The sequence below is a fragment of the Symphodus melops genome, assembly GCF_947650265.1.
Source record: "Symphodus melops genome assembly, chromosome: 15".
NCBI classification, from domain to species: Eukaryota; Metazoa; Chordata; class Actinopteri; order Labriformes; family Labridae; genus Symphodus; species Symphodus melops.
The window spans coordinates 3,394,035-3,421,068 of record NC_136705.1 but is presented as its reverse complement, the minus strand read 5'-3'; the positions used below and the strand labels follow the sequence as shown (position 1 = coordinate 3,421,068).

Below are 27,034 nucleotides of genomic sequence, written 5' to 3'. Positions count from 1 at the left end.
CTCGCGATAAAAGACTCGTCAGTGTAATTTCATGACAGCGTGATGTCCAAACGATCCATGTCAGAGGTTGGGCTTTGTCATTACCACTGACTCTGTGACAAGTTTGCTGCAGGGCACACCTGCTAAAATAAATGATATATCCCAAAAAAAAGTTATACATGCACTCTCACGAGCTTGCTTAGAGCTATCCAAATAAGGAATAAGGAGAGAAGGATACAAACAATGTATCGTCAACGCCGTTTCGTGGACTTTTAATGTAACGTTTGAGACAGCTGGAGGTCAGCCTGAGGTCAGGCGCGTGAACCACAAAGTTTATCAAAATTAGCCAGCAAGCTTTCTCTCACGACACCTGCTGCTAGTTGCCTAACTTGTTACTGAAGAGGACAAGGCAGCGGATTTACTATCAACACAATAAACATTGAATGACAAAAAGAGTCATGGAGGAGAGATACCTGGAGTCAACCAGCAAGAGGAGACCTGCATGTGGCGCAGGAAACCAAGGCTTCCCCTCCAGCCATTACACATGATTCCTGTGGTGGATTTGGTTTTCATGTGGGCCTGATGCCATCATCTCAAAGTAAGTTGTGTTTTCATGTTTTGGCCGCCGTGCCAGATTGTTTTATTCTGCCTGCTGCTGCCTCTGTTTTGTTATGATGCATTTGGGAAAATATTATGTGCAGTTGCCCCTCAGTCAGATCATGCAAAATGGCTGTTTTTACATCATGTTTTAAATATCTAGCCGCAGCGCTAGTTCAGTGCTTTTCCCCCTTCTGAACTGTATTTCTTCTGGTGTTATGATTGCTGTTCATTGTTCATGGTCATCTGAAGTGTGTGTGCTTGTGCTTGCTGTTCACATGTTGGCTTGACTTGTGTTGGTCTGGTGTTGTCGTTGCGTGTCAGGCTTTTGCACCCTGGCCTGTTGTTAACTTTATTCTGCTGAAGTGCACGCACATTCTGCGTGATGGTGATGCGTTTGTTTGAAAAGAGGATTTGCTTTTCTGTGCTGATGAAATCAGCTTCTTCTGGTGATGTTGTTTTCTCATTGCATCTCTCAGGCTGGACTTGTTCTGGAGGCTATAGAGTCTTCGTTTTCTTTTCAGAACTAGATCTGTACTTCTGCAGTGAGCTGGGCTCAAATCACAGCCTGATATTTCTGTGGAGATCTCCCTTCGTTTATACACAATACTTTTATTCTGAAGTCTTTCTTTGTTCATCACATTACTCCCAAGGCAATCTACTGGGCTCCCTGCAATACCTTTGGCCCCTGAATTGTGTATGACATGATGACCATCTTAAAAAAAACTAATCCTTATCGCATTTTAAAGCCAAGAATTATAAAAAGTATAGTTTAAGGACTTGTGTTCAAACTTGATGAAGAAAGATGAGCTTGTGTAGCAGGCCTGACTCTGAACTTCCACCAGATCTGTGTGCATCGCCTGTCAATATAAACCTTCTATACACATAAACAAACACACAGACGTTTTTTCTGAGGTGTGTTGAGTGTTTTACTTTGAAAACTTTGAGAATATCAGATGAACAGAATTTCACAAATTTCCCATTCCACCCGTATCTGCTTCCCATTTTTATAGAAACAATGAACATCCTCTCAAACTGAAACAGTGGAGATTAGAAAATACAAAAAATAAAAGTTAACTCTGGTGAAGTAGTAAAAGCGTTTGGACATCAACAGCAAAAAGAACAGACTCTTGTTTTTTTTTTTATCAAAGGGATAAATTGTATCATGGCCAATTTGGGAGACATAACAGAGAATAAATATAAATTATTATAAATAATCTAATAACAGTACCATATGCCCATCACTGAGCCTGCTCCAGTTGGTTTGAACAAAGTGACAGAGCCAACCAGGGGTCCAGTGATTGTTGATCTGAGCGCTTGTCTTCCTCTGATTGTGTCCCTTGCTTCCCTTTCGTCCCCCCTGACCAGACCCCTTCTCTCAAGTGAATTAGTTTTATTAGAGGGATATAGTGTTTGGCATGAGGGAGTCTGTGATGCACTTGCCAGTTTAGCCATGGTCCTTTCTGCCTCTCCATTCAAGACCAGCCTGGCGGGCCATGCAGGATGCCAGGCTCAGACAGCCTGGCCTCACTCCCAGCTTGGCCAATGGATGACAGAGAGGCTACCAGGGATGACTGCTGACAGAACGAGAGGGGGAGACGGGGGGCAGAATGAAAAGACTAGAGGAAGCCAGAGAGAGAAGAAAAGAGAAGATTAACATGGAGAAAGATTGAAAGTTCTCAAGAAGAAAACTGCTCAAATTACATTCCCCATCAAAATTGTAGTTTAAAGGTCCCATGCTCTGCTCTTCTTGGGGTTCATATATCTAATTTACATCCCTATGAAAGTAAGTTCACAACGGTTTCCCATCTGATTGGTTGGCCAGTCATTCAGCTTTGTTCTTGGGTATGTCCCGCCCCTTTTCTCATATTGGGAATGCTTTCGTCAGTCTTAGTCTTGTGATGTCACTCCACACATTTTCAACAAGGGGGGGGACCAAGCGTTTCAGTGGACTTTGAAAACACGCGACAGAACATCTAAAAGCAGAAAAATCTGAATATGGGACCTTAAATCTAATTTAAAATAAGTTAGAGAGAGTGTGGTTTGAACCGTGATCTGATCTTTTACTCTCATGTCAGGGTGAAGCCAGCTTTTGTTTCATACAGTTCATTATTTTAATAATAAATTTGTCTGTGCAGAAACATAACAGCAGTTTCGGTACAGTGTCAAATAACAGTGTCAAAATGGAATTTCACTTCTGAATGCAGCTACAGTGCTTCGGCTTTAACATGACCACATTTATTGATATTTTGCACGTCCCTTGTAACTGCAAGTTGAGGTTAAAGAAATCTGTATTAAGTTACTTTATGGATCATTTTATCATTTATTAATTCTATTAGCTTTTTATGAGAGCTCTCGATGTTCATTTGAAAAATCAGTTTGGTTTTGGTTAATGTCTGAAGTCTGCTGTTAAGGTTGACCTCGGACAATCTGAGCAAGAGCACACCGGCTGTACTTTGGAGAGCTTTCTTCAGTCATGCCCGTCTCTGCCTCCGGCGCTTTTATTGTGAATTTCTGCTTGACTTACATGAAGGTACTTCTGGATAGAAGTGGGAAAAAAATGAATTCATGTATAAATCAAGATTGTTATCGTCTGAGGTTTTAAATACATTCGCAACTCAGTAACACAGTAAAATGCCAAACTGAGCAGCAAAACAATGTAACCAGCCTCACAGATGACTGGAGTAGATCCTGAAGTATGGATTCATTCAAAAATAGACTTTATACCAAGAATCCAGAATCATTTTCAAAAAATAGATTCTGAATCAAATCATGAGAAACCCAAATATTTTGAGCCCGACTTCTAGACTTTTACGGTGTGAAAACCAGTGGTGATATTGTAAAAGTCTCTATTTTGTAATTCCCATTTTTTTTGTGTGTGTGTGTCATCACGGCCGTCTATTGCAAAAAGCTTTTTTTTTTTTTAATGACTATTTGGTTTAAGTGACCAAGTTAACTTTTATTTTTATGACTTTGGTTATCATGCTTACAACAGGTGTTGACGACGGAAAGTCTCCTGACGAATTGCTGCTTTGACGAGTTTTTTTAATGATAATGTTCTGTCAAAATGACCAATCACACACTAAGTTAACTGCGACTGTTTCAGATGCGTTCAACTGAGCGTCACCAGTGAACATGGTCACGCTTTACAACGTAACACCAGTTAACGGTACTGTCAACTTCAGTCAGTTAAACCCAGATGAACTTGCTGTTATCTGGGTCTGCTAACCCTCCACTCACGGTTAACAATGTTACGTCTTCATGTACCAGCCTCTCCTGTAAATGTTGCTGTGAAATGTACAAGTACTTCTGAAGGGTTCCACATTGTCGATACAGCGATTCTGTTGAGAAGTCTTGAGTGCAGGACACGAGGCAGTTCTGTTCTTTAAGTGTTCGTGATCCATGCGTCAGACATTATTTTTTAATAATGCTGTGTATTTGATGTCAGTAATTCTTTCTTTTGTTGGTTGAGTCTGACGTGGTCACATAATGTTTGCACCCTGAGCCGTTCCTGTTGTTGGACATATATCCCCCCCCATTCACTGTCCCATCAATCAAACGCAGCCACATGTGCACCGCCATTGTTAAGAGATATGAATTATTTGGCCAGTTGTGTTAGAGGGCATGCAGTAGCAGGAAAAGGGCACTAATGTGTTGTGACACCACAAAAGCAATGCGTCAGACGCGACCATGCTGACGATGACAGCTTTGGAGCCTGTGGCACAGGGAGGCAATCACGCCATCGCCTTCAACTTCAACCTCTAGCCTGACCAGCCATTGAGATCATTGTTAGAACGAGCAGGCTGAGCCGCCTTAGGCAAAGACTTTAGATGCCAAAAGAGAGAAAATGGGTGTTAGTTTTCTGTGCGTAAGAAAGTCCAGGAGTATTTGTGTTTAAAGAAGGAGCTGCATGGACTGGATTACAAGAGGGGTTCCATGTTTGTTTTTCTGTTTTTGTTGCTCCAAATGGTCAGCATCTGCCAGTCTGGGAAAGCAAGAAAAGTTGTTGGAGACTTCTGACCATATTTTCCGAGAGTGGTTCATCCAAGAGTTAGAAAGACAAACAGTGTTAGTGATTAATGAGAGGCGGGAGGGGGCACCGCGATAGAGACAGAGTCCAAGTTGATTATCATGCCATAAGTGCTGCTTTCAACTTTACACACACGTCTACAAATGCTACATGTGCGCCTGTGTTTGTGTGTGTGGGGGTACATAGGCTGTGTCAAGTCACTCTCCTGGCAATGGGTAGCACCAGCGCTGGGCCTTGAAAATACACTGTAAAAATGCAATCTGGGGTCATATCAGTATTAAAATAATGTGACATTTTGAAAAATTTCTCTGTTAATATTTTTCAGAAAATGTACATAAATGACACGAAATAAAAAAAAAAATGTTGACTCCAACATAGAAGATATCCCGTGCAATGATTGGATATTGAAAGATTTTTCAGCCTGAACAGGACACTGCACATGACTCAAAGTCTAAAGATGGATATTTGTGTGCCCTATAGTAGAAGATTTCTGCATAACTGTGGAGTGTAAGTGGGAGGTGTGTGAAGGGATAAAGCCGTGGTTTTGGAACAACTGTTCCATGAGGAGGTGTGGACACGGCTTACAGCCTCCCAGTAGAGCCAAGCTGGGAATCCATCCAGCTCCTCCTTAGCAACGGAAACTGGACTTTAGACAAGGTTGGAACTTAAGAGGGGATAACATGACATTTTGAATGTTCCCCTACCTGTGCAGCACATGGTCATCAAAAGGCTGCCAAATAGTTTTTTAGACATTTTAATATGTAGCAGTACACTTGACTTTAAGATGGTATTCTACCCCCCCTGCATGGAAAATCCACCTGATCTGATGGGAGTTAACATTCATTTTTTAGTGAACCAGGCGTTGATAGCTGAATGATATCATAATAAACCTGTTTGGTTTTTCATGACATTTACAGATGAGACCAAATAACATTTCTACATGTCGTAATTCAAACAATATGCCTGATTCAGTTTTTAATTAAAAAGGTGGCTTTAGGTCTGTTGGACTCGGTGAGGTTGTAACAGTGGGGCATTTTTCATTTGGTTCAAACTATGAAACTATTCAAATATTGTGTACCCACCACTAGTTGGCGCTGTATCTCAGTTCAGTGGCTACTTCTGTCCCACTCTGAACTGTGTTTTGGTTCCCTTCACTTGTTTGGTCCTCAGTGCGTTCGTTCTCAGTATACTCGGGTGCACTTGGAAGTGAACCGAGAAGCCAACCAGAGTTCGGTTCTTCGGCTGAGTCTGTTTGAACATTCAAACCAAACCAAAAGAATTATGGGAAAAATCGCAGCAGAGTTTCTTTCAAACGGCTTAGTTGTGCATGCGCCCTTATAATATTTTAAGGAGAGGAGATTTTAGCTGAACTTGTGCACACAGGATACGTCCTCTTTGACTCTGTGGCTCATAAATCACACACCAGGCACTGACAAAACCTCCAACCCATGACAAAATCTATTCTCCTGCAAGTGAAGTTTGTCTCTGAGAAATATCAAGAACTTTTTGTCATATCCAAACTCTGAGGTCCTCGATGAAGGGGCACAAGAACAGAAGGGATGAAGCTGTTGTAGAAATGATTAATATATTAATGAATCCATCTATTTGCAGTGATTCCTTTTTTCTCTGATGAACTTCTTTTTAAAGCTTATTTAATACAACTTTTTGTTTTCTGCTGAAAATGGGATTTTGTCTTTGCGGCTCCTGATCCCGTTTGTACGGACAAAACCATAAAACTCTCCTACTACATGCTCAGTCTTAACATATTAGTCACTGACAGGGGAAAGCAATATCATTACATTAAAGGCATTCTAACAAGGCAGCTCATTGAGAATTTGTACATTTTCTTTTTTTTCTTAAAGATTTATTTTGGACCTTTTTGCCTTGATTAGAGAGAGAGAGAGACAGTGGATTGAGTCAGGAATCAGGCCACAGGCTGGAGTCGAACCCAGGCCGTCCGCGGTCATCTCCTTCTCCTCTCCTGAAGTCCTCTCTGTTTCTCCTCCTTGTTTTTTTTTACCCTCCCCTTGAATTGTGTTTGTGTCGTTTCTTCGGTTTTCTGTCCTTCTCTCGACTCGTCTCTATTTGCAATCGATGAATACGCTCATCTGAAATATCTGTTCACAGTGTTTTTTACACCGTGTTTAAACTCCTGAATACTTCTCCCATGGTTTTGGTGTTCCACTAGGAAATAACAAAAAGCCTTGATATGGATTGTTTCACGTGGCATCATTCATACCACGAGAGCGTCACATAGATTGGACCTTTCAGGAGGCTCTTTCACTGCGTGCATACATTTTTTTTTCTTTTTAATTCCCCTCTCTTTCATTGAAGATAAATGTCTTGACGTGGTGTGTGTGTGTGTCTGTGTGTGTGTGCGCGCGTTGTAGATGTCCTCAGTTCTCAGCAGGGAATCGTTCCATTAAAGTTGGCGAGAGGTTTTTCATGGGGCTCTTGTTCACCCTGTGCTCGTTTGCCTCTTGATCTCAGCGCGCGACGAACATTTGGGCCACATTAAACGAGCGGCCCGGGTCCCCGCTGCCTACGGAGCACACGGAGACGATGAGGTGAAAAGAAAAAAATGAATGCACTGACTCCCCAGGCTGCCACATATAGCAAAACTTCAGAGGAGAAAAAAAAACATTTGGATCAGTGTGGTGTCAAATCAGAGCAATGATAAAAGGAGAATGTGGAGTTTTGGGTAAAGAGTGAACGGTATATAATAGCATGAATGCTGCGTCTCCACGGTTCATATATTTAAATGGAAAATGTTAATATGAACGGAAAACTAGCACCATTTTGGGCAAACTTCCCATGAAATAAATCAACGCCCACTTCTTCAAAATGATCATATTATTATTATTTTAACTCATATTTTTTTTCTTTGTTACTGCTGACTTTGTATTCGTCTGTTTCCATCAGTTTGTAAAGCTGCCTTTAAACCATCAACTGTAATGTGACCAGTCAATGTCATTCTCGGGTGAGGCTCATCGGCAGCCGCCGCCATGTTTGAAATCCTGTCTCAGGCTGAGAGCTGGAGCTGAGGCAGGTTTTAAGCCTCTTGACGAACTGTGACATCACGCCCGCCCGCCAATCACGTCAGCTAGTAGCCTTACTTTGGATCATACGTATCGTTCATAACATGGAAAATCAAAACAAGTCAGCCCCCGTTCAGTGAGTGCACATGGTGACGATAACTAATCAGACCTATGTTTGTGCCTGGACATGTTGAGTTCTGCTGTTTTTGGATGGGGTTGATTTATAATATCCAGGCTTCCTGGAGCCAGGTCCAAGCGGACATGCAGCCAACTGCAGGATTTTGCTTCATTCTTAAAGGCCGGAGGTGGCCGTTTGTTTTAAAGCATTAATATGCAGGACTTTAGCACACAGAAGGTCTCGGAGTGTAACTGCACAGTCTTAAGACAGACAGTGCTGTCTGTAGATTTTTAAGGTTCCAAACTTATAAAGCCAACTTAAAGACAGACAAGAAAAGAGATTTAATTATGTATGCAAACCAGAGATAAGTTTTTTTTTTTTCTATGAAGGTAAATGAATGCATTCTGACAGGTTACCCAGTGCTGAGCAATCTTTTGCAAAAAGTTCATCTCACCCCTCTTTTCCACTCACAGTGGAAATGGTTTGTTTTCTGCGTTTTGTTTGCATGGTCACCTTTATTGTCCATCATAAATGTTGCTCAATAAGCATGATAAAAGTACAGCCTGACTGATCCATCGAAGGCGGTTGCTGCTGCATTGCTGTTCGATTCAGACGGTGACAAACTTGACAGAAGCATCACCTTCGGTGTTGACAGCTGATTGGTCCTTCCCTCTTAGTTGGTGTTGGAGGTGCTGAGTGTCTTTTGGACTGAAGGGGTCCAAAAGACACCAGATTTTAAAATCTGCTGTAAATGAAGCTTCTACTGATATGAAGTCAAGGAACAAAGCAGATTGAAACAAACCGCTTCCATAGATACGGTACGTTTTAATACTGTAATATATCAATATCACTATTTAAGCCGCACTGTCCTGTACGCTCAGGTTACGTGTGGTTTTGTCTGCTGCCAGTTTGCTTTCCTGTCTTCATCCTGACAGGTCCCCTCTCTTCACACAGGGCAGGATCATGTTGTTGCCCTGCTGTGTGATGAGCTGCTCCGGGATCGTTGTCTCTGCTTGGGGCTGCGTTCGAGCCTCAGTGGACGCGGAGGTGGAGGCGGTCAGTTACCAACTTGACGCCACAAGCACCTCGTACATGTTTGACACAAATCACTTTCATGCACTCGCAGGTGAAGTGACAGTCGTGTCTTTGAGGTGCATGTCAGCTCACCTGTGCTGCGATTGGTTGTGACATGCCGAGCCTGTGCGTGTGAATATTTCACAAACTTCAATACTCCTCTTCTAACCTGGCTTCATATTAAAGCCCATGCTTGTCATTGAGTGTGCTCTCGGTTGGGATTGGATATCTTTCTGAGCACATGTGGCGTTACAGTGAGTGTGTTTGTGTGCTCGCTCCAGTGTGTTGTGTGTGTGTGTCGTAGGTGTGTTGACACTGCTCCCTGTCAGAGGCGATTTGAGGCCAGTTCAGTCACTGTCAGGGCCGAGGCCAAGCGGGTTGTGGGGCGTCTGTGTTTATCAGCTCTGTTAGATCCTGTCATCCAGCAGGCTCCGAGCAGAGCACAAGGGAGCGATCATCATCTCCTCCAGCAGGTAAAGAACATTGAAGTGACAGGAAAGGACCTCCAACCACACACACACACACACACACACACACACACACACACACACACACACACACACACACACACACACACACACACACACACGGACAAAAAAACAACATCCTAACTGTTGGCCGTTCTCAGTGGCAGACTGAACCTCACGGTAAAGGTGTGTGGATGTTGCTTGGAGAGAATCATAAGGTCTCATTGAGGGAATTGCTCGTTGTCCAACGTCTTCTATGAAATGGGCTTTCTTTATGTTGGTCATGCTGTTGGTAAGGGAACTCAATTATTTACTGTGGCAGCAGACCTGAACTCAAACCTTTACCTTTAAGCATAACAAAAAGTGACCACACGACTTTGACACCAAAGATGGGTTCCTGTTAAGCTCAAAGGGGGATATGTGGAAACTAAGTTTAGTCTATGTGGGGCCTTCATGGATACTGAAGACCACATTGGCTTGGCTCATGGAGCACTTCTTGTTAATCTTATTTTTTTAAGGCCACTGTTGTTTACAAAGACACATTCCCGACACATTCAGGATGAAATGATTCAGATCTTAACTTTGAAATGGGAGCACTACTTTGAATTTTTGTTCTTTTAAATATTGGAAGATTCAGATCTGTTCTGAGACTCCAGACTACATAAATATGGACAGTATCTAAGAGTGAAGCTAAAATACCCTGTGAAGTGCTGAATGCTGTACTCAGGAGGGAGCTGGTGGAACAACACAGTAGATGATCGGTCCATCTCAATACACAGTCTGCTGGAATTGGACTAAATCTTATATTTAAAAATGTGTATGCAGGTGAAAACATGGGATTGTATGTCTCTGTCAGTATTTCACTCCTTAGCTCATATCTCAAGTTTTATAAACTGAACCCCTCTCTGTGCAGCAAAAAAAAGTCAACTATTAGAAAGTTTGTGTCTGTTGATTGACGGGTAAGGTTTCCACACCTCCTGGTGCTATCACTGATTTGATAAGTGGAGTTCTGTGCAGCCTCTTCAAGGCTGACCTGGTAGAAAATGACTCAGTAATGTACACCATGTGTATGACTACATCATAGAAACCTAAAGACCAAGTGTTTCAGATATACCTTCTGGGATAGCAGAATGCTTTTGGCTCTGTGTCAAGTTGTCGCCAGCAACCTTTCCTTTCCTAAATCTTCCTCCTCTCATTGTCGACGTCTTTGTTTCCTTTTTTTTCCAACACTTTCTTGAACTGCTGATGAGTTAAAGTTTAGTTGGCACTGATTTTCATATCAGATTGACCTCCAACGTCTTTATACGTCAGCTCCAAAGTGGCCAAACCCTGGGAGAATGATTCAGAAACAGTAGACCTTCCTTAAACGCTTGCACATTTTATTCTGCGATGGAATTCACAGGTTCGACCCATTTACGTGTTGCAGGAACGAGGGACTCAAGCCATTCCACCACTGAGTGTTTTCTGTTTAAATCAAACATCTGTTCTCTCGGTGAGTTCACTCACCGGACAAAATTACCTCAGAAAAAAAATAAAAAATTTACTGGAGAATTGGCCTTTAAATCACGGCTTCAAAGAATCCCTTTTAAAAGTTGTTGACAGTAATTTTATTTAATGGGAACAATAATAGAAGGGAGACAAAGGGGGAGAGAGAAGGAGGTAGAGATGTATTCGGGGATTTATGAATGTAGAGGGATTGGTTTGATGTGGAGCGGAGGTCAGGATAATGACTGTGGACAGGTCCAGAGGAGTAGACCGCCGAGCCCTGAGTCCCACCACTAACAGGATTAAGAAGGATGAGATTCCCCCCCCGGAGGACTGGACGCACTCACACCAGAGAGCGACGGAAGGAGCGACATCTCTGCCTCGCGCCGTAATACACCCGCAGGACTGGGTTTAAGTGTGTTTGAGTGTGTGTGTGTGACTTCTGAGAGGGAGGGCTGCTTAAAGACCAACACTTCCTCACAAGGACAGAGCGAGGGAACACAATCAAAGTGGGAACATTTGGGTAGCCCTGTGAGGATTTAGGTTCATGCTAAATATTGCATGGGCTGTACGGACTTTAAATGGAAGTGGATTTAGTCATTTAGCATTTCACAGAGGTATCGATCTTCTTCGTAGGTTCTGATTAAGCTGAAGTAAGTAGCAGCTTGGCTCGCAACTCCACAAGCACCACTGACGATATTCATGTGTTGCATTAATATTCCCAGTTGATATAAACCTAATCATTTTGCCCTGCTGGGATGGGCTCGTACTTGTTGGCTCTCAGTCTTGCCTTCAGGGATTTCTGCCAAGACGCTCTTTGATTCAGGAGTTCAGCTGTCAATCAGCCTCATTCAACAACAATGTGTTTAATCTTAACTTGTTTAACATCTCTAAGACCCTCCGTCAGACTCACCATCAGGTTCTGAAGTGACTCCATTGTTTGCAGTTGTGTTCTTATCTTCTTGCGTTCGTACGTTAAAGTCGCGTGCATGTTGTTCCCAATTGGCGTAGGTAACCGCCCACTAATGCCCATAAAAGGGCACGAGCGCAGGACCCAGCAAACACGAATACTCGAATGCTGGTAGGAAAAAAAGTAAGGCTGTGAATTTCACATGACCCTCTCTTTACTTCCCGTTGCTCAAGGAAAAGTGCGTCTTCCAGTTTTATTAGTCTCTGCCTTCTTTCTCCAGCGATGTTTACACTCTTTACGGTTGCTTGCCTCCAACTTCTCCCAACTCTGGCTATACGACAGCAACACAATCATGCACGCAAACCTCAAACCTCTCTGTTCCTTCCACTTGTTGTTCGACAGAAGGGGTGGGGGGTGGGGGGGGGACAGAAAGGCCCGTGTGTGATGGCGAGTGATGGTGACACAGAGTGCTGCCTGGGAGCCTCTTCACGGCTCTGTCCACAACATCAAGAGAGCCTTAGCATCACATAGCCTGCAACACTCTGTCCCTTTCTGACACACACACGTGCACACTTCCAACACACACACACACACACACACACACACGCATTTCACTAGAACAACACTTGAAGGGCTTTGCTGAGTTTGCTTCTGATTGTTCACCCTATTCTATACGTGCATAACACGACAAAAGTACCAAACACTCGAGGAGATAAATGGAGACTTTGGAAGTGTCACTGTTTTTGAAGAAGTGCTTTTGAAAATGAATTTTGTGCTTAAAAAGAAAAAAACAAACAAACAAATAGTTTCTGTGAACTATCAAGTTTTGAAGCATCTAACTAAACCCAACTCTGTGTGAGAGCATGCAGCTAGAAGTATTGAGGAACGTTTGCTGCACTCACCGATCGCCTGGTTGGGTTGCAAGCAGAAAAGAGTGTGACTTAACTGTGTGTCAGTATCTTTTTCCTCTCATGTGTTGATATTGTGATCGGTGGTGGTATCAAGTATTACCTATAAAATTATCCTGGACGTGTCATCTCTTTCACTCATCATACTTCCTGTAAACAGTAGATCCTAAATCTTTACCTGTTTAATTTGCTCAAACTCTTCCTCCTAAATGTGGCGCAGCAAGATGCACTCATCGTCTTCTCTTCCTTGTCTCACCTCTCGGCCCTCGCAAGGATAGCAGTCCAAGCTGGCACACGCATTTCAACACACACACATTCCCATGGGTGCCCTGTTTGAACACTCCCCCACCCTCCAGCTCAGTACTTAGGGAGCATATGCTGGGTGCTGTGTCTCTCTGTCCTCAGGGGCCCGTGGGACCGAGGCCCCTGCCCGCCTGCCTTGCCTGCCTATTTATGACCAGAGCCAACTGGACAGGGCTGACGGATGGGCCCCCGAAGCTGGGGACAGGCGAGGCAGAGGGGGGGAGGGAGGCGGTAGCACAGAGTCCCGGGCAATTAGAGGGGAAAAGTAAGTGTGTTTGGAGAGTGCTCTTGTGTGTCGGAGGGGGGGGGGGGGGGGGGGGGGGGGGGGGCAGACGTAGTGTGAGTTGGACTTTCCTAATCCATTATCGCCAGGCCTCGCTCCAGGTGGCGTTATGTCGACACGCAGAACGGCGAGTGTGTGGTGATGTGACAGGTTGGGTGTGCACACGACGCATTTCTGCGCGTGTGTGTGTGTGTGTGTGTGCTGGAGAGTTGTCCGCAGATGCATCTGATGTGCGGTAATTGCTGCCCTTTCAGTTAACTCTTACAGATTGTCTTGAGAGGGGGAAACTCTGTTTAGCCAGAACGCAGTTTGTGTCTCTGCAGCTGCCAAACTTCGCTCGTTTCTCGAGGGGAGAATCAGACTCAAGAAGAAAACCGTACTTCAGAGGAAATGAGAAACATTCCTGCTTCGTCTTGCTGTAGCATGCTGTGCTGATGATGTTTTTTAAACGTGTTTGACTACCTGCAGTGAACACACCTGACGTGTTTTAATATTTGACACCTGCGCGCTCTACTTTAAAGTCTCACTGAACTGAATTACAAAAATTAACGATTAAGAGCTTTTAATTAAGTTCTGCAAAACGTTCCGGCATCAATACACAGCGATACCTTCTGATCTTAAACAATGCAGAATGTTTTATCTGCGTGATCAATTCGAATGAAAGGTTAGGAAGCTTTGGTGTGGATGAGAAGAAAGAGCCCATTTAAGAATTGCAAACAAACTCCTGCACACTGTCCAGTCTCTGCATTACAAATAAAGGGGCAACATGTTACCAACATTGGGAAATGTGCAGGAGTTCATTTGCACATTTTTGTATAAACGAGAAGTGACCCAATATTGATTGCCTATAGGGTCTCTGTTTTTGTCTTTGTTGTATCAACACAGATATTGACGTTCAAATGGAAGTAAAACATTGTGGAATCACAACTTCTTTAAGGTCTTTTAACTTTGTGTTACACCTTCATAAAATCCTCTAACCAACAGCTTTTTGTTCTTCTTCACCAGAGCCTCGGGTGGCTCCATGTCAGTGGGATTTGTTGCATGAAGTCCTGTTGGAGTCCTGGAGATTGGTCTTGGTCTCGAGATCACTTTTTAAAGGTCTCTGAATGAAAATCGTTTTTTCTCGGAATTGTGTTGGTCTAAGACTGGATCAAGTCCAGTCCGGACCAAGACCAAGATGAAAGGCTGTTTTTCCAAGTTGTAACTGTGATTAGAAGAAAAGGCGTGTGTCAGCATCATGTGAATTCAGTTTTGAGTTCCTGTCCTTGAACTTCCCTGAATCAACATGAAATTCTCTTCAATGAATTTAGTTTTTTTTTTTTACACATGGGAACAAGAATCTTGTGCGTCGTCGTACCAACGTGGCTTCACATGATAAGTGTTGACTTTAATCGATGATATAAAATCCATTTACATAATGTTGTTATAAAAGTGCCAGTGTTTTCAAAGTGTGTTTTGAAAGTTCCAGCAGTGTGAAGGAAGTCTGGTAATGACATGTTTATGTAATTAGGTCACTAATTCAAAGGAATAAGCTCGTGTGTTTCCCATAAGTAATAAAGGAACCCTTTGTGGCCTACATCTGTCACAAGGAGGGTTGCTCCTTCATTAGTTTACACACAGATAGGTATATCTGTTTGCACACACACACACACACACACACACACACACACACACACACACACACACACACACACACACACACACACACACACACACACACAATAACCCACATCCTGGCTGCTTTGTTTAAAATAAACTGTAGATTGTGTGAAGACCTCTTTAAACTCATGCTGTTCCAAATCAGCAGCTTATTGTCCTTTAGCCATCGGGCCTTCTGCTTCAACCAGGGCCTGACTGATATTAGATATCTGGGGCCGATACTCATATCGATATTGGGGAGGGAAAAAAACAGATACTGATATATTGGCCGATATCTTTCTTTGATCTGTTCAATATGTAGAGATAGACGGATGTAAACACATTCATTACTTGATCGCTTAAATTTCCGCTACTTGTGGAAAAGACAAATAATGAAGACAAGATGGTCACTTAACCGCTTATACACTGTAGAGCGATGATGATGTTGTAATCTGTATAGCGCCCTCTGCTGGTGGCAACGAGAAAGAGAACTGCTTATATACAACTGTACTCAAATAAAATGCTTTTTGACAGGTGAGGAAATCGAGTAATATCGCCTTATATCTGTGATAAAATTAGATGATACCTGTAGTTACTGGATAAGCAAATAGCGGCCGATATTATGGGTTGGCCGATTGATTGGTTGGGTTCTACTTTAAATGTTTTATTTGGAGTCGTCCTTTACTTTCTATCATTTAAAGTTATTTTAACACTTTCTTTGCTTTTATCTATTTTCCATCTCCGTTTTCATCTTTTTTTTCCATTTTTATGTTGACTTCATCTATTTAATGCTTTATTTTGTCTTTGTTATTATTTTTATATTTTTGAGTTTCCTCACAGGCTTCCTACATCTGTGAACCCTGCACAAACAGACTTTTTTTTCTTTATTTCTCTGCAAAATGAAAATATCTCATTGCAGATAACAACATGCTTTTTAAATAAACTTTGATTCTTTAAGCCACGTTCACCTGACGAGTCCAGATTAACGTCTTATTTGAAGTTTTTACAGGGCAAAAAAAAAAGAAATGTAATCTTTTGAAATAGGACATTTCAAGAATTGAATTTTCTTGTATTTATTTATTTAGAAGATTTAAAATAATTTATACAATCTACAGACATACACAGCAATCAGACAAAACCAACCACACCTTATGTAATCTGTGTAGTTTTAACTTGTCCATGTTCAGGAAGAGTGAAGTAATAAAACACATCTAGTCCAAACCTTTTTTTTTTTTTTTTTTACAGCTTTAGCCGTTAATGCAAGGCCTAACCTTTCAAAATAAAACCAAAGAATAAAGGGAACTATAGCTGAGCTAGTTGTAACAATAAATAAAACACACATCAGTTGATTGACCTTACATCAGAGCGTTAACAAATGTGGCAATAAGTCTTATTCATTAAAAGCAATTACTGATTTTTCCTTTTGAAATCTTAAATACATACATTTATTTGCACTGTGGGTGACCGTGTCTTATATTTTGTGTAATTATATTTTTACTAGAAATTAGACAAATGCGCTCGGTAAGATTTGAGTTTTTGCAGTGAAGACAACTTTCCACACTCTTTTTAGGTTGCTCTCTATTGACACTTTATTATTAATATTCATATTCTATTTGTTGTTGTTGTTATTCGTACGAGACGTAGTGGTATTAGATGAATTGTAAAGGCACAAACAGAAGTCATTTGAACAACAGTTATCACATTGCATCACTTTCCAACTAAGACCTCGCACACACACAGAAAATGCTTCCACACACTTACTGTTCTTCTGCCAGACTCGCACGTCCACAACTTGCTCCCACTTTCGCCCTCCATCGGCGATCCACAAAACACAGGCATGCTCTGAAAGCAGCACAGCTCCCTCCATTTCTGGGCCTTCAGAAGGTATTTTCTCTCCCTCTCTCTGCCTCATCAGGCCCTGTAGCAGAGAGGGCAGGCAGTAGCTAATAATAGGTATTGACTGGTTCAACGTGGGATGAGCAAGGTTCAAGCATTGGATCTCCAAATGCGCCCGGGGGTCACTCGCACAGCGAACACGTCTCCCCGGACCCGGCTAAAAGAGAAGGCATTTTAAACTTTCATGACTTCTCTGAAATCGCGGCTGTTTCGCCTTTCAGGCCTTAACTCTTTGTACTCAAAGCGCTCGGCCCGATCAATATCCGAGAAGGAGAGAGAGAGAGAGAGGGAGAGAGAGGAGGGGATGAAATCCAGACGTCTTTATTTCAGTGGCTAAAACTGGTGCGCGCAACACTCACAGCCCTGGGTTTGTTCGGTCACTGCTGCTGTGAACTTTGTGTTCATGCCTGCTGTACCGACATGCTCACAGCTCTGCTGATGTAAGCTCAGAACATGAACTGATATGCAAGCAGAGGATATATTTAACACGCAGTTATCATCCCCCTTTCTTTAAAGCCAGACCTTCACTGAGCCAAAACCGATGTCAGGAAAAAGGTTTCATTGCACAGCTATCGTCCTGTTAGAAAATGTAGATTAAAGCAAAATTCAGGCAGAAAGAAGACAAAAAAAAAAAAAAAAAAGAGTTTTCTCCTTTTTACAGATAATGTTGACTTCTTTAGAAATACAACGATAGTACGATAGCAGGGGAATCTCACAAAGAGCACTTTCAGATGGTGTACAGGTAAATACTTGGTGGATCACGGGTTCTCAAAGGACCCGTATGAGTGAGGTTAGATTCTGATGAGCAGGTCAGCTCTTTATCAGCGCTGGCATGGGTCCTGCTTCAAATCTGATTGGCCGTCCTAAGTGCCTCCTCAGAACGCCGAAACTCAGTAATTTAAGCTTTTTTTTTGTGTCAGTGTGTTTTAATTTATTTGTTAGAAATAAATACTTGACACATCTCTTCTGTATAAGGCACGTGGGTAGAAAAGTTATGCGTGTGCGTTCACAATATCAACAAAAAAGAGGAGCTCACAGAAAAAACCCCCAAAAAACATAATGAAGCAGTTTATTTGCATGGGGATAACTATGGTGGCGTGTATACAGTCTGTGTACTTTCACCAATCCCAGTGAAGGATCGTCACCATGCTTCCCACTCGTTCCTGGTGAAATATCCCGCTTACATCCTTCTCACTCAGGGATTCTGCAGAGTAATAGTTGGGGGCTGGAGGGAGACACTCCAGATAAAGTCAACGTGTTCACTCTGCAAACTTCAGGAGTTTGTGAAGGAAACATATGTGTGTGTAAAAGGCTCTGCGTGGTCTGAGGAGCATAAAGGGGCTGCAGACCGATTACCATGAACACCGAACATATCTAAATGGTAAATGTAAAAATGTCAGGGACAACATAACACACAGTAAAAAACACAAACATCTACATACATGTACACTGTATATTGTGCGTACACACACAAGCATAACGTGCATACAGTGTAACTTAGCGCTGAAAGCACACATGCATAGACACATTGTGTGCAGAGATAGTGTACAGGATGTTAAAAGGACACACTGCTGTCAGATTTATCCAAATGCAGCAGGCAGACAAACAGAGTGTGAACGAACCAGCAGAGCCCTTGTGATTGGCCTCAGGCTGTAATGGACATGAACAACCTCTGTGTTAACAGCAGAGAGGCCTGTTTGCTTTTCTGACACATTTAGTACAGAAAAGGCCTTTTCTATTTTCAAACGGTTTCTAGTGCGCTGACTCACTCCGCTCCTGGAACAGTTTCTTCAGCCTTTAAGAAAAAGAACACGTGTGTGTGTGTGTGTGTGTGTGTGTGTGTGTGTGTGTGTGTGTGTGTGTGTGTGTGTGTGTGTGTGTGTGTGTGTGTGTGTGTGTGTGTGTGTGTGTGTGTGTGTGTGTGTGTGTGTGTGTGTGTGTGTGTGTGTGTGTGTGTGTGTGTGTGTGTTGCCTTCAGGTACAGAGAGGTTTCACCACAGTGTGGCTCCAGCTGCTTCTGAGAGGGAAGTTAATACCCAGGGCAGGGGGACACAGGGGAGTGTGTGTGTGTGTGTGAAGGGCACTACAGCTGCGGCCCTGCAGATCCACAGACAGGAGGTGAATGACACTCGCTCAGAGAGTCAGAGTCGGACAAAGAGCTAAAGCCAACAACAGTACTCTAAAATCCTGCATGACACATTTCTTCAAAACTTTTGGATTCAGTTCTTTGTGTAACATTGATACTTGTGCTCTGTAATGAATACCTTCTCTCTCTCTCTCTCTCTCTCTCTCTCTCTCTCTCTCGTCTCTTTCTCTCTCTCTCTCTCTCTCTCGTCTTTTTCTGTCTCTCTCTCTCTCTCTCTCTCTCTCTCTCTCGTCTCTTTCTCTCTCTCTCTCTCTCGTCTCTTTCTCTCTCTCTCTCTCTCTCTCTCGTCTTTTTCTGTCTCTCTCTCTCTCTCTCTCGTCTCTTTCTCTCTCTCTCTCTCTCTCTCTCGTCTTTTTCTGTCTCTCTCTCTCTCTCTCTCGTCTCTTTCTCTCTCTCTCTCTCTCGTCTTTTTCTGTCTCTCTCTCTCTTTCTGTCTCTCTCTCGTCTCTTTCTGTCTCTCTCTCTCTCTCTCTCTCTTGTCTTTTTCTGTCTCTCTCTCTCTCTCTCTCTCTCTCTCTCTCTCTCTCTTTAAATCCGAAAATTAATTGTTGTTTCTTGTCACTTCATTTCTCAGACTCTTTTCAAATGTTTCATGTCTCTATAGACTTCACCATCTAGAAGTCATGCTCTGTTTTTTTTTGTTTTTCATTAAGAAGTTGATCTTTTCATAATTACTCAGTTTTTGTCTTTAAGTTTTAAACTAAGTTGTTATGAATGAGATACCTGAACCTCAAAGTTTAGACTCCTTATAGTAGCAAACATTTCCAGACTGTAGAGTCGACCACAGTTAGATTTTGGTTTTGGGGTGGACTCCTCGGGAGATGGACGGTGTATTTACATGCATGTTGATGATTTCCTACATTTTCTGTTAAAGTGATTAGCTGGGATAGAAACACATTCGATCAGCCTCACTGGCAGTTTCCACAGGATCCATGTGCACCACGTTCCATCCACAGCGTGCACCCTGCAGAGGATTGCTTCCTCTCTGTAGTTGATGCTTGTGGCTGTTTTCGAAACCCTCACTATCTAACGCACTGTGCGGTACGTGGCTCTTGCTGATAGTATGTCGTATGTAAATGCTGCTACAATGTAGCGTCCACTAACTTCCTGAAAAAAGCTGCCAAGCGACTCATTTAGATTTTGAGAATCAAAAAGCTCACCGTTTTTTTAGCGGCGTTTTTCTTCTGATGGTTAGCCGTTGTTTCCTATTCCACCTGTAATCTGGAGCTTTTTTCGTTACGTGATGGAGACTGTTCCATGCATACTGTCGACCTCTCCTTAATCGGTAAACATCCTGGTATTTTTAGCAAACTTCAGGTCTTGCATTTGCATACACATTGAAACAATGCCTGAGGTTTGGCTACACGTACCGCTGCACCATCTGAGCGTTTGCTAGCACTCCTCTGCTCCGCTCCAAACACTGAGAGAAGTTATCCGTGGACATGAATCTAGTTTTTTCAAACTGGCAGTAAGACTGGAAATGTTGGGAGAAGTTTGTTCTGAAAGAAGAGCCAAAGTCCAGCTCAGAGTGTGAAAAGATCGATGTAGAAAGATGGAGTTAAACAACGACATCCGTCGGGCGAGAAAAGAAAACTATCCTGGATTTCTGAACTTAATGTTTGGTTCTGTTTTACAGCTCAGTACCACTTGCTTCTTTTTTTGTCAGTTACAGACTTTGTGAGAATAAACACGAGATGAAGACGTGACAACGAGAGAGTAAGACCCAGGAAAGGGAATCAGGTGTGAAAACATTGTTCTCGTATTTCCAGCTGGGTGGGCTGGCCAGCCTGTGAACATCACGGTGTCATGTGTTGTGCGACGGTGGCAGTTGCCTTTTCCATGTGTGTGTTTGGCATCCGTCTGCCTGTGCACCGCTGTAAATTAGAGCCTGCTTGTCTTGGATCGGCTCCACCATGATAGACCACCGCTCCCCGCTGCCAGCTCGACCACAGACCGTACAACATTTGTCAAAAGTTAGTCAGAGGAGAAAAAAAAAAAACGCCCAGACACTCAAAGTACTCTGCATGTTAAAGTATGAAGAAATCAAGCGAACTGCTGAGCTTGTTTTAAAATGTGAGCTTCTGTCTCCGAGTCGACTTTGAGTGTGTGGGTCAAGGAGGAAAAGTAAAAGAAAGAAAACGGTGTGGAGTGTTTTTAAAAAGGAGAAAAATGAATGATGACTCATTTCAGGTCTACATTCAGGGAATCTTCCTCTCACAGATCAGGCTCTGATTCCTGAGTGTTTCCTCCAAACATTTACAAATACTAAATAAAAATAATGGAGAAAAATACGACTTTTGAAATGTAAGCCAGTTACACGTCACTGCAGGGTCTGAAGATGAATTCTTCAATCTCTTTTGAGAAGGGATGTTTTTTCATCTTCAGAGTTGGCTGCATTTTATATACCAGTGCGACCAATGTACCAGTATTCAATTCAAATTCAAAAAACTTTATTTGTCCCCGGTGGGGAATTCAAGTATGAAATGCTGACGAAGGCAGCGTCCTTTCAGAGAGTGCAGCCGCCACGGTCACACATCACACTCGAGCTGAAATGTTTGAAAGGTCACCTTTGTAGACACACATCCGTCATTCGCTCCAAATCGTACAATTAAAGAAAACGATGGGATATATTGTTGAGTAAACAGTGATTTAGGCAGAAATGGGAAAACAGGGGGTGCAAAAAAAAAATACAGGGGGTGCAAATTTTTTTCAGTGTCACTCACGGCGGCGCGGCACGGCGGAGCGGAGGTTATGTGCTCCCTAACACACTGGTTTTGAAGAAAACTGAATAAGTCTCTAAATTGTGCATTCTGTTCAATAAGATGCATTGTTACACATTTTAGTTTTCCCGCTTGATAATGTTGATTTACTGTACAGCCCCTGCCCTGACACACCCCTTTGTCATTTGACTCACTTGGTTCATGTTGTCTAACCCCTTTGTTGGCCCACTACTTCTATCTGCACTTTCTTTAAAAAACAAACAAACAAACAAATAAATTCATAATATTACATGTGTCATCCAGTAATAATAGATCCCTAGACCTTGATAAGTAAGTAAGTAAGTAAAATTTATTTATATAGCACTTTTCACAGGCAGGGGCCACAAAGTGCTTCACAAACAGGGTTTAAATCATCACAAGCAACAAACAGACAGTACAGAGACCATAGCAGCCCTAAAAGAGACCAACCAAAAGCCTGGACAAATAAAAACGTCCCCAGTTGACTCTTGAAAGTGTCGGAGTCACATTGAACGAGTATCCAATAGGCCAACGTGGATTGACGTCTCGGAGGTAGTGTCCGTGTTGCGGAGCGGGACTGGACGAAGGCACATCCAGCGGTCACGTGAGCTCCAGCTGGTCCACGCTGGAAAAGCCGGCATAAACACGGAAGTAGGCGATGGCGATGAAAACCCCTGACCATGGCTCCAGCACTGTGAAGGGTCCAGGACAGTTGTTGAAGCGCGGGCAGGCGGCAGCGAGGACACGCTGGCGCACATATCGAGGAGAGGAATCCGGCGCAGGAACCGAGCGTGGTCCCGGCAGCCAAAGACGACGGAGCCCCCGGCAGCCGCAGCACACCCTCGCCTCACTTGGATACCGGACCGAGAGCCTCTTCTTCTGGATCTCCTGGATCTCCTGCGGGTCCTTCCCGGCACCCGATACAGCATCAAGCAGTCCTGTGAGTCGGGATCGACCCCAAACGGAGGCAGAAATGCCCGTTTGTAACGGTCACCAGGCATGAAACATGTCCTCCAATGACTCTTTGATACGAAATAAAGAGTCCCGATCATAGGTTAGTAAAGCCAGGACACTTCCATTTGTCATCTGGGCTGCTAAGATCACATATAGTGAAACAATAATCATCAATAATCTACAAAACAGAGAGCGAACCGTGGCAATGCCAGTCACAGGCGCCAGTACGGTTTGGTCAATCATCTGTCAGCATATTCGAATGTGGCGCTGACCCGAAAAGGTGGAGCTAAACACTGCAGCCTGCTGATTGGTTGAAAAAATCGTCACTTCCCGTGTTACGTCGGTAAACAAAACTCCGCCGTGTTTAAAGCATTGACTGTAACACAGCTGATTGTTTACGTCTGTATTTCTCCTCGCCGCTCACAGCCTTCACTGAAACAAAGCTTGATTGAGTTCTTGTAATAAACAGTCACATGCCAATGACAAAGTGGATGAACTACTGGATGTCTTCTTCGTTGGTTTTGTTTGTGTAGCGTTTTTCTCCTTTGTTGAATTTATTAGTTAGCGGTTAGCTGTTAGCGGTTAGATGCTATCATATGACGCTATTTACATAGCGGCTATCATCATCTGGCTGACACGCCGTCTACCATATAGGGCACAGGTGGCTGTAGAAACTAGAAACGCAAACGGGATCGGGTTTAAGCTTTTCAGTACCGGTATTCGGCAAACATATTCTTTGCCAGAATTAGAATGTAGCCTAATCAGATATTTAGCGCACCGTATAGAAACCAGTGTAGTAAGCACGTCTATTAAATGTAGATATTTGCACGGCCTAGGTCAAGCCGTGCAATAATTTCAAGGCCGTGTTTTTTAAAAATAGGCCGTGCAAAAAGCGGTTTCGCGGCAGGCTACCTAAATCTATGTGAGTAAACAAACTTTTTGGAGAGCTGGACGAGTTGAAACATCCCTCCAATTAAAGTCAACGAGTGAGCCGAGAGGAGATCTCACCTGTAGCTCCACAAAGCTAAAAGAGATGGTTTAAAAGAAAAGCTCCTGAGCTGAAGGAGATTCCACCTCTTCGACTTCACGGTTTAAAGACCCCCAAAAAACAGATTTCACGCTAGTTCCTTATTTATTACTTTCATTAGTGTTCCCCACAACGTCATACACAATGCCAAATCTTTCCAAGGTTTATTCTTATATACCATTAACATCTCATCTCCTTTTTCACCTCATGTTTTTATTTCTTGCACCTGCTCTGTTCCCTCCTCAATTAGCACTTTGTTTAACTCACCGAAAAAACAGCAAACTTTGTGTGAGGACAGAAGAGATTGCACTTATTATTATTATTATTATTGTTCTTATTCTTCGATGTTTTGTGTCCCTGTTGTGTATTTTCCGAGGGCGGCTGTGACTCAGTTGGCAGAGTTGGACATCTCTCAACAGGAAGGTCGGCGGTTCGATGCCCAGCTCCTGCAGCAACATGTTCGACGTGTCCTCGGGCGAGACACTGAACCTGGGACGCTGCATCGACAACATAAATTCCTTGACATGACTAATTTACGTCATCCCAAACAACTACATAGTTCACACTCCTGCAGTCGTGCAACAGAAAGCTGGTCGCCCAAAGACGCATGTATGCAGTGACAGCAGCGGCAGCACAGAGGAGCAACGAGGAGCAAAACAATCCCGCACACACGCTCTTCAAAAGTGTGCAAGAGTTTTTACTCTTCTCCTTTCCACCAGATCTGTGAGCATTATGTGTCCCGCTGCCATCTCTGTCCGCAGCACGGAGGGCACAGTCACCCTCACTGTGTGTGTGTGTGTGTGTGTGTGTGTGTGTGTGTGTGTGTGTGTGTGTGTGTGTGTGTGTGTGTGTGTGTGTGTGTGTGTGTGTGTGTGTGTGTGTGTGTGTGTGTGTGTGTGTGTGTGTGTGTGTGTGTGTGTGTGTGTGTGTGTGTGTGTGTGTGTGTGTGTGTGTTGTAGTTAATTCACCTTCTGAAGTATTCAAAGGGAACAAGCTAAGAGTCATATCTTCAGTGTCTCTGAAAGAAGTTTTAATGAAGGAAACAGAGCTGCATTGACCGTCCAAAACCACACAAAGGTTTGAACGCTACATCGACAATTTCAATCATTTCCTTCAGTCAGCACCGCCGACTTCAGATCTTTAAGCTGAGATCTTTATTCAGATAGCCTCTGTCTGTTCTTCTTTTCTCCTGTGCCCCAAACCACCCCCCCTCCCTCTGGACCAGACCCTCTCTCCCCCTGCCTCACACACACACACACACTCACACACACACACACACACACACACAGAGCGTGGGCGCTGACAGTCCCTTGAACTGTTGACAATAAGTTGATGGGCTAAAGCCTCCAGTAAACATCTCTGGTGCCACCTCTACCCAGATGGAGCTACTTAGAGAACACACACTCAGACAGACACACACACGCACACACACTTCTACACACTTTCCAGGCCTGAGTTTCATTAGTCAGTGTGTTTATGTCTGCGTTCATGCGGCCTGGCGGAGAAACTTCCCTGTTTCACTGCCCTCTTTGGTCGGGTTTTACCCCGAACAGAAATCAGAGCAAGAAGAGAGAGAGAGAGAGAGAGAGAGAGAGAGAGAGAATGACCACAGTCACTGTTCCTTGTTTCATGTATGGACAGCTTGCGTGTGTGTACGTGTGTGTGTGAGTGCACCCAGTCACCTTTGATGTTAAAACACATAGTACATGCTGTTCTCATTTCTGATCCCACCCATCTTACCACGCTGACATCGCCGGCCAGCCGCCCCAGGGCAGATGGCACCGGGATCTGTGTGTGTGTGTGTGTGTGTCCGCATGAGTGTGTGTTGCAGTGAGCGTGTCAGCATTGCGAGGAAACGGTTGACCCACAGGTCACCGGCCTGAGACGGGCTTAATATTTTAACAATTAATCTCCTTCAGCCAGGAGGGCAGAGTGAGTCCAAAAAATCATCTCACTCAAACACACACGCACACACATCAAACCTCCACGTGTGTGTGTGTGTGTGTGTGTGTGTTAATCTGAGATGTGAGTATGAGGAGATTAGATGGACCCAGGGATTAAAATCTGGCCTTTACCTCAGAGGATCCGTTCAGCAGGGACAGCCTGATGGACACTCAACCACCCACCCACGCACACACGCACACACACACACACACACACACACACACACACACACACACACACACAGCACTCCGAAGGTCCAAAGAAAGAGAAATGTTTGGATCAAAGGAGTAACCAGAGAAAGCACATGACATGTACGTGTTTCTGTGGAGAGAATGAAAGACAGATGGAAGAGGAGGATTGCTGGAAAGAGAAGAAGAAATACTGAAAAACACACACACATACACACACACACACACACACACACACACACACACACGCACACACACACACTTATGCACACAAACATGCAGTGGTCTTTAGCGTAGTGCATGCAGTGTGTGGAGCGGATTCCTCCCAATTGAACAACCTTTTCACTGAGTAGAGAAATTAGTCAAGTCTATAGTTTAATGATGACGAGTCTAACACACACACACACACACACACACACACACACACATATACACATGCACACACTCAGATAGAGCTGACAGGTTATGCAAAAATAGCCAAGTGAAACTGAACTCTCAAACATAATCCAATCATGTGAAAGTGATTTTTAATGATATTGTATTTTTCCACCCAGCAGCTTAAAACGTGGAAACGTTTACTGACGGGACCATGGGATTCTTTGTTTGTTTCGCCGCATAGATATCTTACAAAAGTATCAGTTCAGTCTTCATTTGTAAAGTGCCAGTTGATAAGAAATGTTTTCTGTAGAGCGGGACCAGTGAGCACACGTTAGCGGGAGCGAAACACTCGGCAACACGCCGTCAAGTAGCAACGGGTACGGAAAACGCCCTTTAACAGTCAGAATCCTCGAGTAGCACCAGACTCCGGTGGAACTGCTGCGGCCAATCAAACAGTGACAACAATAAAACAGTCTGAGGCCACGGTCACCACCGAGCGTTTTCTCCTGAGCGGAGTGGTCAGCCAAACTCGGGTATAAACTTCAACTGTACAAAGATATGAAGTTAAAATCCCTCTGGGTTTGGTGTTATCATCCGGAGGCGCGCACAGCTTGGTTGATTAAACCAGCTGATGCAGGAAGTGAACGGGGGATTGCGTCGGCTGCAGCGTCTGGCTGACCAGTGCCCGCTCTGATGACCTGGTTTCTGTCAGGCTGGGCTCATGTGGGATTAGAGACTACTCTGATGGATTTACACCTACAGTACCTGAGTCCTGTTTCAGCTCTGCAGTGCATTATAGTGGCAGCTTACCTAGCAAGGTAAACACGCGCTGAAACGTCACTCACTACAGTGTAAGGAATCCAAAACAATCAGATGGAGCTGTGAATGAATAATAATTGTTTATATATAATAATTAATTCGATTTGTATTTTT

The 27,034-nt window shown here is 43.5% G+C and overlaps 1 long non-coding RNA gene across 1 annotated transcript in view; it reads left to right on the top strand.

The window, feature by feature from the left end:
• Window positions 1-27,034, top strand: part of LOC306835742 — a 48,578-nt gene continuing 21,544 nt past the window's right edge. Inside the window, exon 1 of the long non-coding RNA XR_013780685.1 lies at window positions 1-577. This is a non-coding gene — a long non-coding RNA (uncharacterized lncRNA). The remainder of the gene's footprint in view (window positions 578-27,034) is intronic.